The sequence below is a fragment of the Grammomys surdaster genome, unplaced genomic scaffold (genome assembly GCF_004785775.1).
Source record: "Grammomys surdaster isolate TR1022 unplaced genomic scaffold, NIH_TR_1.0 126086, whole genome shotgun sequence".
In the NCBI taxonomy this organism is placed as follows: Eukaryota; Metazoa; Chordata; class Mammalia; order Rodentia; family Muridae; genus Grammomys; species Grammomys surdaster.
Genome location: NW_021620894.1, coordinates 519,912 through 529,862, shown reverse-complemented (window position 1 = coordinate 529,862; position 9,951 = coordinate 519,912). Strand labels below are relative to the sequence as shown.

The 9,951-nt window shown below is 46.9% G+C and overlaps 1 protein-coding gene across 4 annotated transcripts in view; it reads left to right on the top strand.

Annotated features, from left to right (window-relative positions):
* Pknox2 (PBX/knotted 1 homeobox 2) overlaps positions 1–9,951 on the top strand; it is a 273,157-nt gene that overhangs the window by 46,513 nt on the left and 216,693 nt on the right. Inside the window, exon 1 of one of the 4 annotated variants that reach the window (XM_028755808.1) lies at positions 8,639–8,703. The exons of the other annotated variants lie outside the window; for them this stretch is intronic. The gene's annotated coding sequence lies outside the window, so the exon portion shown is untranslated. Of the gene's footprint in view, positions 1–8,638; positions 8,704–9,951 lie in introns of those variants that run through there. 4 annotated transcript variants of the gene reach the window in all.

The window sequence follows — 9,951 nt, the reverse complement described above, 5'->3', positions numbered from 1 at the left end:
AACCAAACCAAACCAAACCAAACCAAACCAAACCAAACCAAACCAAACAAACAAAACTCCAGAATCGAACAAGGCACAATCTCAAGGGCTGGGGACCTGTAAGCATAAAGACCCAAGTTTGGGTCCCACAATGGCTTGAATGTGAAATGTCCCCTATAGGCTCATGTATTTGAGTACTTGGTCCCCGTTGGTGGAAACTGTTTGTGGAGGATGGAATCTTTAGGAGGTACAGCCTTGCTGGAGGACGTGCATCACTGAGGTAGACTTGGAGAGTTCCTAGCCTCTCTGGACATCCAGTTCATGCTCTCTGCTTTGTGTTTGCTGTTGAGGTGTGATCTCTCAGTTTCCTTTCCTGGCTTTCTGCCGCCATACCTCCCTTGCCATTATAGACTCTCCCGCTGAAACCATAGGCCAAAATAAGTGACCTTTGATCATGGCGTTTCATCATAGCAACAGAAAGTGACGAATGCAGATCCCAAGGACCTATGTGAAGTTAGATGTGGAAGCCTCTCTCCATCAGTAATCCCACTGCTTCTACTGTGAGGGGAGGCAGGGGCAGGACTAGCCTGGAGGAAGCAGTGAAGAACAAGAGACCCCGTCTCATACAAGGTGGAAGAAGGTAAGGACTGACAGCTCAGGCTGTCCTCTGACCTTTCGTGTTTCTCTAGAACCTTCTTGTTAAGAATGCAAGATTCCTGTCTCACTCAGACCCACCACTTTAGAATCAGTCCCACTTTAGAACGTGACTCACTTGTCAAGAAACTCGGCTTCGATGGGCTCCTCTTCTTTGGAGATTCAGCTCTTCAGAACGCTGGAGTGGTGGGGTCATCAGCCAGCTTTCAGGTAGTCCAAAGAGAAAGAGATATAGGGACGGAGTTGTGAGCACAGGTCAGCCTTTCAACAACTTATGTGTGAAAGACAAGAAAGGAGCTGAGAGGGAACTAAATATAAAAGGCCAGCCAGAAAAATGATTTTTAAAAAAATTAAGTAAGTCTATATATTCATTTTAGAGTTTACAAGTGCTTTAAGCCTATTCTCTAATCTAAGTAGTTAAGAGAGTCCAGGCAGAGACTATCACATATGCTTTACAGATTAAAAAAAAAAAAGGTTGGGGGTGTCACAAATAGGGTTCTGCCTTCTGAGTTAATGTTGCTTCCACTTCACTGTTATCTATGTGGGTTTGGGAGAATGTATGCTATAGATCAAGGCAGAGAGCCTGAGTAAAGTTCTGAGCACATGTGAACGCACACATGTGCACGAACACTCGCATGTACACACAGGTGAGCACACGAGAATGTATGATACAAATCAAGGCAGGTTGCCTGGGGAAAGTGCTGAACACACGCACACACGCATGCCCAAATGTGCACATGTACACGTGTACACACACATGCACACACATATACACAAGCACACCCTCACATTCATGCATGTACGTGGCATGTACATGTGCTCGAGGCAGGTGTTGGCCTTGAGAAGGAGAAGGGGAAGAAAGGTTAAAGATGCAGCATGTTAGGGAAGAGAGAAAAAAAAGACAGGAAAAGTTAAAAGACACAGAACCATTGGACACCCAAAACACACAGTTGATGCATCCGAAGAACATTTGCAAGCAGCATGCCAAATAGTGATGAGTGGGATGGACTGGAGCACGTAGAGGACAAGTGGGCTCTAGGTCCTTATAGTTCTACACAAAAGACATAGGCTGGAGTTGACTTTGTTGTTGTAATATGGCTAAGAAACAAAGGAGTCCCTCCCCTGAGTCCCAGAACTAAGACAATGTGTAAGTGGGAGGGGAGTTGCATCCCATGCAGCCCACAGGACCCACACTAGTGTTTTTCCTTATCTTTACTTTCATCCCTACTTAGTCTCTGCTGAAGTTTTGGGCTGTTGTTTTTATTCTAGCCATGGCCCCTGGTGTGTCTGTATGTCTCGGTAGCTACTCAGACTCAGTGGGGGAATCTAGAGGCAAAACTGACTGCTATTTCAGGTGAAGCAAGATCAGGTGTAATGGCAGAAGAGAGGGCCCTGGATAGGGGACCGGAGGCAGCAGAGTGAGGCTCTGTACTAAACATCTGCCAATCCCTAACCAAGGAGTGGAGGGGTGGCTTCTGTTAGGGCTAGTCCTTTCTTCTGAATCCTTTGATCTGAAAGTCCTGGAGGGTCCATCCCAGAAGCCCCATGGAACTTCTGAGTAACTTACTGGCAGTCTTGAATTTTACTCCTTTGTGTCAGAGGTGATCTGGCTAAAACCAAAGCCACAGGGATGGAATTCCAGGAATCTGCCCTCCTTGCTTTGGGAGGTCATCTCGCCCTTAGGGAAGGAGCCCACACTGTTCCTGTTCTAAGGCCAAAGTTTGCATTCAAGGCACAGGAAGGCAGGGGCTCCTCCCAGGCTCCTGTCTCTCTCTGCACCAGAAAGAGCTCAGACCTACATCTCAGAGATGGCATGTTGCCACAGCCATGCTGCCACCTGCGTGAAGATGAACAGCCTGGGGCCCAAGAGGTCTTCACACAGAGTTTTCAGTCTCTAGCAATGGCTGCATTCCACCTAGGACTAGCACCTATTCCTCTTTGTTTGAGATGAAGTGGTTTCTTAGGACAGTAGAGTTTAATGGTAAAACCCAGAAAGTCCCAGGCAAACCAGGATGAGTTGGTCACCCCATCCCCTTTTTAGAAAAGGACAGAGTTCAGAATCCAAGACTTCTCTAGGCACAGACTGGATTTTTCTCCCGGATATTCAGGTAAAAGAATACTCGTGAGTGTGTGGCCACCATGTTGCAGAGACGTGGCCTTAGAGTCTACAGACCAGAGTCAAACTTCCTAGTAACTTTGAGGGTAAGAAAGGATCAGCAACTCACCTTTTATTTATGAGTCTCCGTTTCCTTATCTGTAAGATTGGGATTAAGAAATGAACTTCAGAAGTTGTGGTAAGAAATGAAGGAGACAGAGCCCATCAGCCAGGGGTCTGGCCCAACGCATTAGCTCTCCTGACTCCTCCCGTCCCTTTTCTCCTTTGTTCTAGGGCAATAGTCATTTTGTTTTGTTGGTTTTGGGGGGTGTTTGTTTGTTTTGTTTGTTTTTTTGTGTGTTTGTTGTTGTTGTTGTTTTTCAAGGTCTCATGATTTGTTTGTTCCTCTTAAACTTATTTTTGACTTGAGTCAGAGGCAGAAGCTCTTAGTGAGGGCAGCTTACACCTCTTGGCAATCGGTCTCTGACCTTTTTCTTGGGCTTCCTTCATTTTCTTGACCAAAAGTTTAGCGTATGTTTGATCCATAGTAGTTATCCATCATATATTTGCTGAATGAATGAATAAAAAATAAAAATGGCTGCTTCCTCCTCCATATTTTTCCTGGGGCTTCATTTCTTCAGAGCAATATATCGGTGTTTGCGATACAGGATGCATGGAGTGACAAGACACCAGCTCTTGGGATGTTTCCGGCCCTGGACCTCTTACTTTCTTTGTTTAAGGGTTTTCTGACAACCTATTGGCAGACATAATCTTCTTTAAAGAGCTTAAAAAGTCTTTGAATTCTCCTCGTTCTTTTGGGCCCCAACTACCTCAGCATAGTAGTATCTGTCAGTCTTGCAATACCCCCTCCTCTCTCTCCAATAACCAAGTTAAAAACGCAGATTGCCATCTACAATGTATTCCTGAACAAAATGGCACTTTTTCTGCCTGGTTCTCCTTCATCTATAACAGGAATGCCCCTTACTCAGCAGCACGCACACTCTGCTGTGGGCGAAGATACTTTATTTCATGAGAAAACCCTGTTTGTTGTTCCCACAACTGATTCAACTTTTCACCCAGAGCATCGTCAACTATGTTTATGGCCACGCACTTCTCAGAGATAGCAGGAAGCCCTCATTCATTGCCTACTTCTATGAGTTTCTGACATTCAGTGGCTGGAAGGAGATTCAGCTTCATCTTAACAAGGCTGATAGCTAGGAAGTGGAAGAGAGAGAGAGAGAGAGAGAGAGAGAGAGAGAGAGAGAGGGAGGGAGGGAGGGAGGGAGGGAGGGAGGGAGAGAGAGAGAGAGAGAGAGAGAGAGAGAGAGAGAGAGAGAGAGAGCTGATTTCTTTATGAAGAAGGTAAAGCTAGTGAACGGGATGAGAATTCACTCTGGGTCAAAGAGATAGAACCAGAGACAAGCAATAGAGTCCTACCTAGATCTTAACTGTATCTCCCTATTTTAAATTGGACAGACGTTTGCTATCTGCTTGGGAAGGAAGGAGCCGCTTTATTTATTTGTTCATTCATTTAGCAAATATTTGATGGATACCTACTATGTGTCAAACATTGTTACAAGTCCTGGGATTACAATGGCCAACCAAAGACTCAAATATTCAGCCCACATGAAGCTTATGTCCTGTCAGGGAAGACACAGTACATCTATACCATAAAAGGCCAAGTAGTAACAATTGCTTACATGGGTTAAGGTAAGAGTGGCTGGCGAGGTGTCATTCTGCCGGTGGTATAGCAAGGCCTCTCTGAGAGGCCAATATAGACCCTGGAAGAAAATAGCCACAGAACTATAGTGGTCACTTCCAAATATCCCAGGGACCTGTGGAGTCAGCTGCTAAAGAGACAACCAGTCCCAGGGACCTGTAGAGTCAGCTGCTAAAGAGACAGCCAGTCCCAGGGACCTGTAGAGTCAGCTGCTAAAGAGACAGCCAGTCCCTTACTGGAGCTGAAGGAATAGATGGGAATGCAGCTGTTTCCACCAGCTGTCCTGCCCCTGTGCTGGCTCCTCTGCTGATCTGAGCTCTGTGGAAGAGGAAGGGGGAAGTCAAGCGAGAGTCCATTCTGGAGGTCAGATTGCAGGTGAAAATGGCACCCATGAGTCAGCGACACTCTCTACCCATGGGGACAAATCACAGTGCATTTTGTTTTCCTTTATAGCTCTATTTCCTTGGTATCACCTTTTCCTTTAAGAAAAAAAAAAAATCCAGGCCTGTTTAGATTGCTTGCTAAATGATTTATGAGCATTACTCTTCTCCGGTTAGTCCTACCTGTAGGAGCTCCAGCCCTTGCGATCCTATTCATGTTGATTAAGTACATTTGAAAGCAAGAGGAGACTGAAATCACTTCACAATACAGATTCAGCTTCCCCAGACTCGGGGGAATTCCTCATCTCCCCTTTGAAAGAGCTCCTTTGCAGAGACTGAGCAGAAAGCCCATCCAGAAAGCCCAGCAGGAACCCCAGGGGAGCCTTCTCTCTGGAGCTGGTCATGGATTTGAGATCCTGGCATTTCTTGGCAGGGATGCCCTTAGGAGTCACCCTATGGTTCTTTTGTTTCTCACCTCCCTTCTAACTGGTGCTGTACCTGGCTTGATCCTGGAAGGACAAAACCGGTCAGAAGCCTAGAAGGGTGTTTCTAGAGAAGCTTAATATTTTTAGGTATCCAATGGAGTGGGAAGATGGAGAGAGATCACCATCTTTGTATATTCCTGGGTTGATGAATTGTGTGTGTGTGTGTGTGTGTGTGTGTATGTGTGCATGTGTGTGTGTGTATGTGTGTGTGTATGTGTGTGTGTATGTATGTGTGTATGTGTGCATGTGTGTGCATGTGTGTGTATGTGTGTGTGTGCATGTGTGTGTGTATGTATGTGTGTATGTGTGTATGTGTGCATGTGTGTGTGTGTGTATGTGTGCATGTGTGTGTGTATGTGTGTGTGTATGTGTGTGTATGTGTGCATGTGTGTGTGTATGTGTGTGTGTATGTGTGTGTGTATGTGTGTGTATGTGTGCATGTGTGTGTGTATGTATGTGTGTATGTGTGCGTGTGCGTGTGCGTGTGTGTGTGTGTGTGTGCACGAGTGTGTGTAGGAGCCATGATCCAGAGAGCAAGTTCACAAACTGAAGGTCTTCTTGTTAGGTTCTGTATTTGTGTGTGTCAGGCTCAGTGTCTACCCAATCCTTGTCTGTTTCTGTGGGATGGCGAACTTGAAGGTAGACGGCTAATTAATGACCTAAACGTGAAAGAGTTTGGCGCACATTGACACAGAATGTAGACTTCAGCGATTTCTTTGACTTGGCTCATGCTAGCTTGGACGGCAAGCAGACTTGAGTAGATTCTGTCTCTCCTCCAGCGTTGTCTCTTGCTGGCGTCAGTCTGGCACAGGCTCCCTTCCCTAGATCCTCAAGTCGAAAGTGAAATGAAACAGTGATCCCCGAACTAACAGTCTAACTGTAAGACGTGGAACTTATCCTATCCTCTCTGCATTTATACCCTTCTGAGCTGCCTTCCATGGCCGATCTTTGAGTCTAGGTTCTAATAGTTTTATTCTCTCCTGTCTTCAAAAAGCCATCATCCTTTGTGGCCTCATGTGTTGAATCCCGAGATTCCTCACTGGCCATCCTCCTGTCCTTTTCAAGGCATCATGGGGCTCCCACCTGCAGCAGATGCTAGACTATCTGGCCCTGGTCTTCTCCTTACTCTCATCTGTTCAGTGACTTTGGAAAAGCCACTTCATACCTGTGCTTCTCAGTTTTCTCATCTGCCAACTTAGAGTAAGACCATTTGAAGAACAAACGAGACATTAGCTTTTACAAAAATGCTTTGTAAACTGTGAATGGCTGCTGTCTCTTCGGAACAAGTTAAAATAAATCCTTAAGAGCCAAGCATGAAAACATGTGCCTTTAATCCCAGCACTTGGGAGGTAAAGGCAGGCAGAAGTCAGCCTTGCTTTCAGATCAAGTTCCAGGATAGCCAGGTCTACATAGAAAACCCTGATGGGAAAAATCACAACCACCACCACCACCACCACCAATAATAATAAAGAATCCTCAGTATGTAGACATTTGTCCTGGAGGATAGCTTAGTTGGTAAAATGTTTGCCATATAAAACTGAGGACCAGAACTCACATAAAAAATTTGGATGTGGTGGTGGGTGCTTATAAATCTCACAGGAGGATCCCTGGGGGTCAGTTTCCAGCCGTTCTTCCAACCAGCCTAGTCTACCTGGCAAGCTGAAGATCAATGAGAGACCCTGTCTCAAACAACAAGTTAGACTGCTCCTGAAGAATGATACCCAAGGTTGTCCTCTGGCTTCTGCATGCACGAGCACACATGAGTACATGCCCCCTGCCCCTGCATGTGCACATGTATGCACATATACAAACATGAATACAAATATACCAACACCCACAAAATGTGAAAAAAATTTAAAGTTCTAATATCGGGCTAAATTCAGTGTGAGAGGGGGTTTGACAGTATACTCTGAAGAAATATCCTGAAACCGTTTGTGGGGAAATAGAGACTAGTGTTCTGGTGCCAAACAAACTTGCAGGAGTTTGAGGCCGGGAAACTGGCCACCAGCCTCATGCCAGGCATCTTCCTGGCTCCTTCATGTCTACTGGTGTCTCCTTCACACCAATCTGGAAATGGTAGTATCTTCGTCTGAGCAGATGATGAGACGCAGAGGGGTTCTGTTGCCGCAGGAGATCGCCAAGCTAGCGGATTGAAGGTGGAGAATCTCACCCAGATCTGCTCGGCCCACGTTGTGCCATCCTGTGAGGACCTAGTTTCCAGGAGTAGCTGTGCATGATCCCATCAGTGGTCCTGGCACAGAGCCACCCAACTCTTAGACCTGTCATGTGACTGTTCCCTGTGTGTTCCTTTGAGAAGTTCCCTTTCCGAGGCTCACCCTTTGGCTCTTCCTCCCTGGCTCTCTCTGTTCAGCACACTTACTGGAGGGCTGCTCTAGAGGCTGAATTGCGTGCTTAGCCAAAACTCAATGCAGTGGAATCCTGAAAGGGGCTGTGAGCAAAAAGGCTGCCCACTGGACACAGGTTTTTAGCCTAGGCTGGACCTACATCCATGTGTGTTGAGCTGCCCTCTGAGGACAGACTCAGAGACCTTCCTCCTGCCCCTGGAACTCCTACTTAGTGTCCCTACCTTCAGGGAACACAGTCCTGGATGGAGGGATATAGGAGTGTGGTCAGCCCTCCACCACCCCCCCCCCATGACGGCACTGGGCAGAGTCTTTACAGTCCCACCCCTTCTTCTGGCTATTCCTGTCTTCTCCCAACCCTGGTGTGGAGGGTCTGCTCCCACTCAAGTTTTTTTTTTTTTTTGCCTACTCTGGGAGCCCTCTCTCTGCTGAGCAGCTCAAAGGGTCTTTTGAGTGGGGGAATGAGCAGTCTGTGGCCCTGGGAGGAGAGATAAAGGCGAGGGGTCCCCAAGGGCCATGGGGTCAGGGGCTGTGTATCTGGTGACTTCTGAATGTGAGCGCCAACAAAGAGAAATCTGTGGTGGGAGAGCCTCCGTGAAGGAAATAAAAATCTCCATGAAAACAAACTTTTGTTGGAAGCTTTCTCCTCTTGTTTTGGCAGCGCTGCTAGGTCCTGGGAGGGGAAGGCCGAGTCTTCCGGAGGAGTCTGGAGGCCCCCAGATTGTCCAAATATCGGCTTGCTCTGAGAAGACTGTTTTCTTCCCTGCAGGAAGAAGGGCTTGGTAGTCAGCGCAAGAACTGCTGGTTTTCTAATCAAGGCTAGAAAGAACAAGAGCGAGCTGGGGGCACAGAGCAAGCGCTTGGATTGTGAATCGTCCAAGGAGGCATGGTAGATACAGCACTGTGCATCATGCAGTTCTGTGGCTCCGCTAACCCCAGGATCCCCTTCCAGCCTTGTTTTTCTCACCTATAAAATGGACATTACTTGCCCAGGTTCATTCAGAAAGAAATGCAGGACCAGTCCTGGGTGAGCACAGCTATCTCTTTGTACCCTGTAGACCACAGCGCAGATGCAAAGGTCGTCTATGGGGTGTGGGGGGGGTGGGGGGGGGGGGGGGGAGCTTGGATGGTGATTTCTTTTTCTTCTCTCCAGGGCTGTGGGGTCACAGATGACATCCAGCAATTTAGCTTCTGCATATTGTGTGTTTTGTTTTTTTTTCTTTTTTTCTACTTCAAAGAATCTGGCATGGTGAGAGAAAGGCCCTCAGTCTGTCTGAGCAGCCAACTTCAGTGGGTCCCCCTGCATTGTCTCTCTAGGGTGATCTGGAGGTTGGATGGATGTACTAAAGGAGGCTCTCCCCAGCTGCTGAGATGGTGTTAAATAAAACCAAGGATGTTTTCTCCCTGAAGCTAATGAAAGAATCAGAACTCATGTTAGGGCCAGGCTCCCAAAAGTTTGTCTCTTTTTCTCTCACTTGGGAGGAAAATCCTAGTTGTGGCTGCCATCTCCAGGGAGTCCTGGTGGCCCGAAGGGATAGAACTGGGACCAGAATTTGATCTGTAGTTTTGAGTTTGTCTGCTTCTGTCATGCTGTGTGTCACTGTCGGCAAGAACTATCCTTCTCTGGTATCTATTTCTCTTACCATAACCATGAAGGATGGGCAAGCCACTCTTATCTCTGTAGAAGAGAGAGAAGTAGATATTAAACCAAGGCCAGTTTGCTGGGTGAAGGGGAGGGGCCTGAGCAGTTGTCTGGGGACAGCAAGCCTGGGAAACAGGCTTGTCCAATCCTCCCTAGTCTCTCCTCCAACTCCTTTTGTTGCTGGCAGCCAGAGATGTTTCTTTTCATCCAGACGAATTCTTAGAGACAGGCTTGTGTCCGCAGTGTTCTGGACATCCTTAAGAACTGAAAAGCGCATGACTTTCTTTTTGACCCCAGTGGGATTGACTAGGGGAAAGCCTGTCTTTGGAAGCATGATTGAATCAGCAAAGACCCCTCCCTCTTCCCTCTGCTGTTTCTTCAGAGCTTGATTGGCTGGTCTGAGTTTCGGGCAACAGGGAAGCATTGTTAATAAATGAGACATCCTCTGCTGACCACATGGAGAGATCACATGGGGCCTGTTCAGGCTTGGCTGGCTGGGTGTATGAGAGTGAGGAAGGAATGTGTGAGGACTATGGGAAGTTTTTTACTCTCCCTCAAAACACACACACACACACACTCACGTGCTTACACACATACATATACATATATACATATACACACATACATATATAC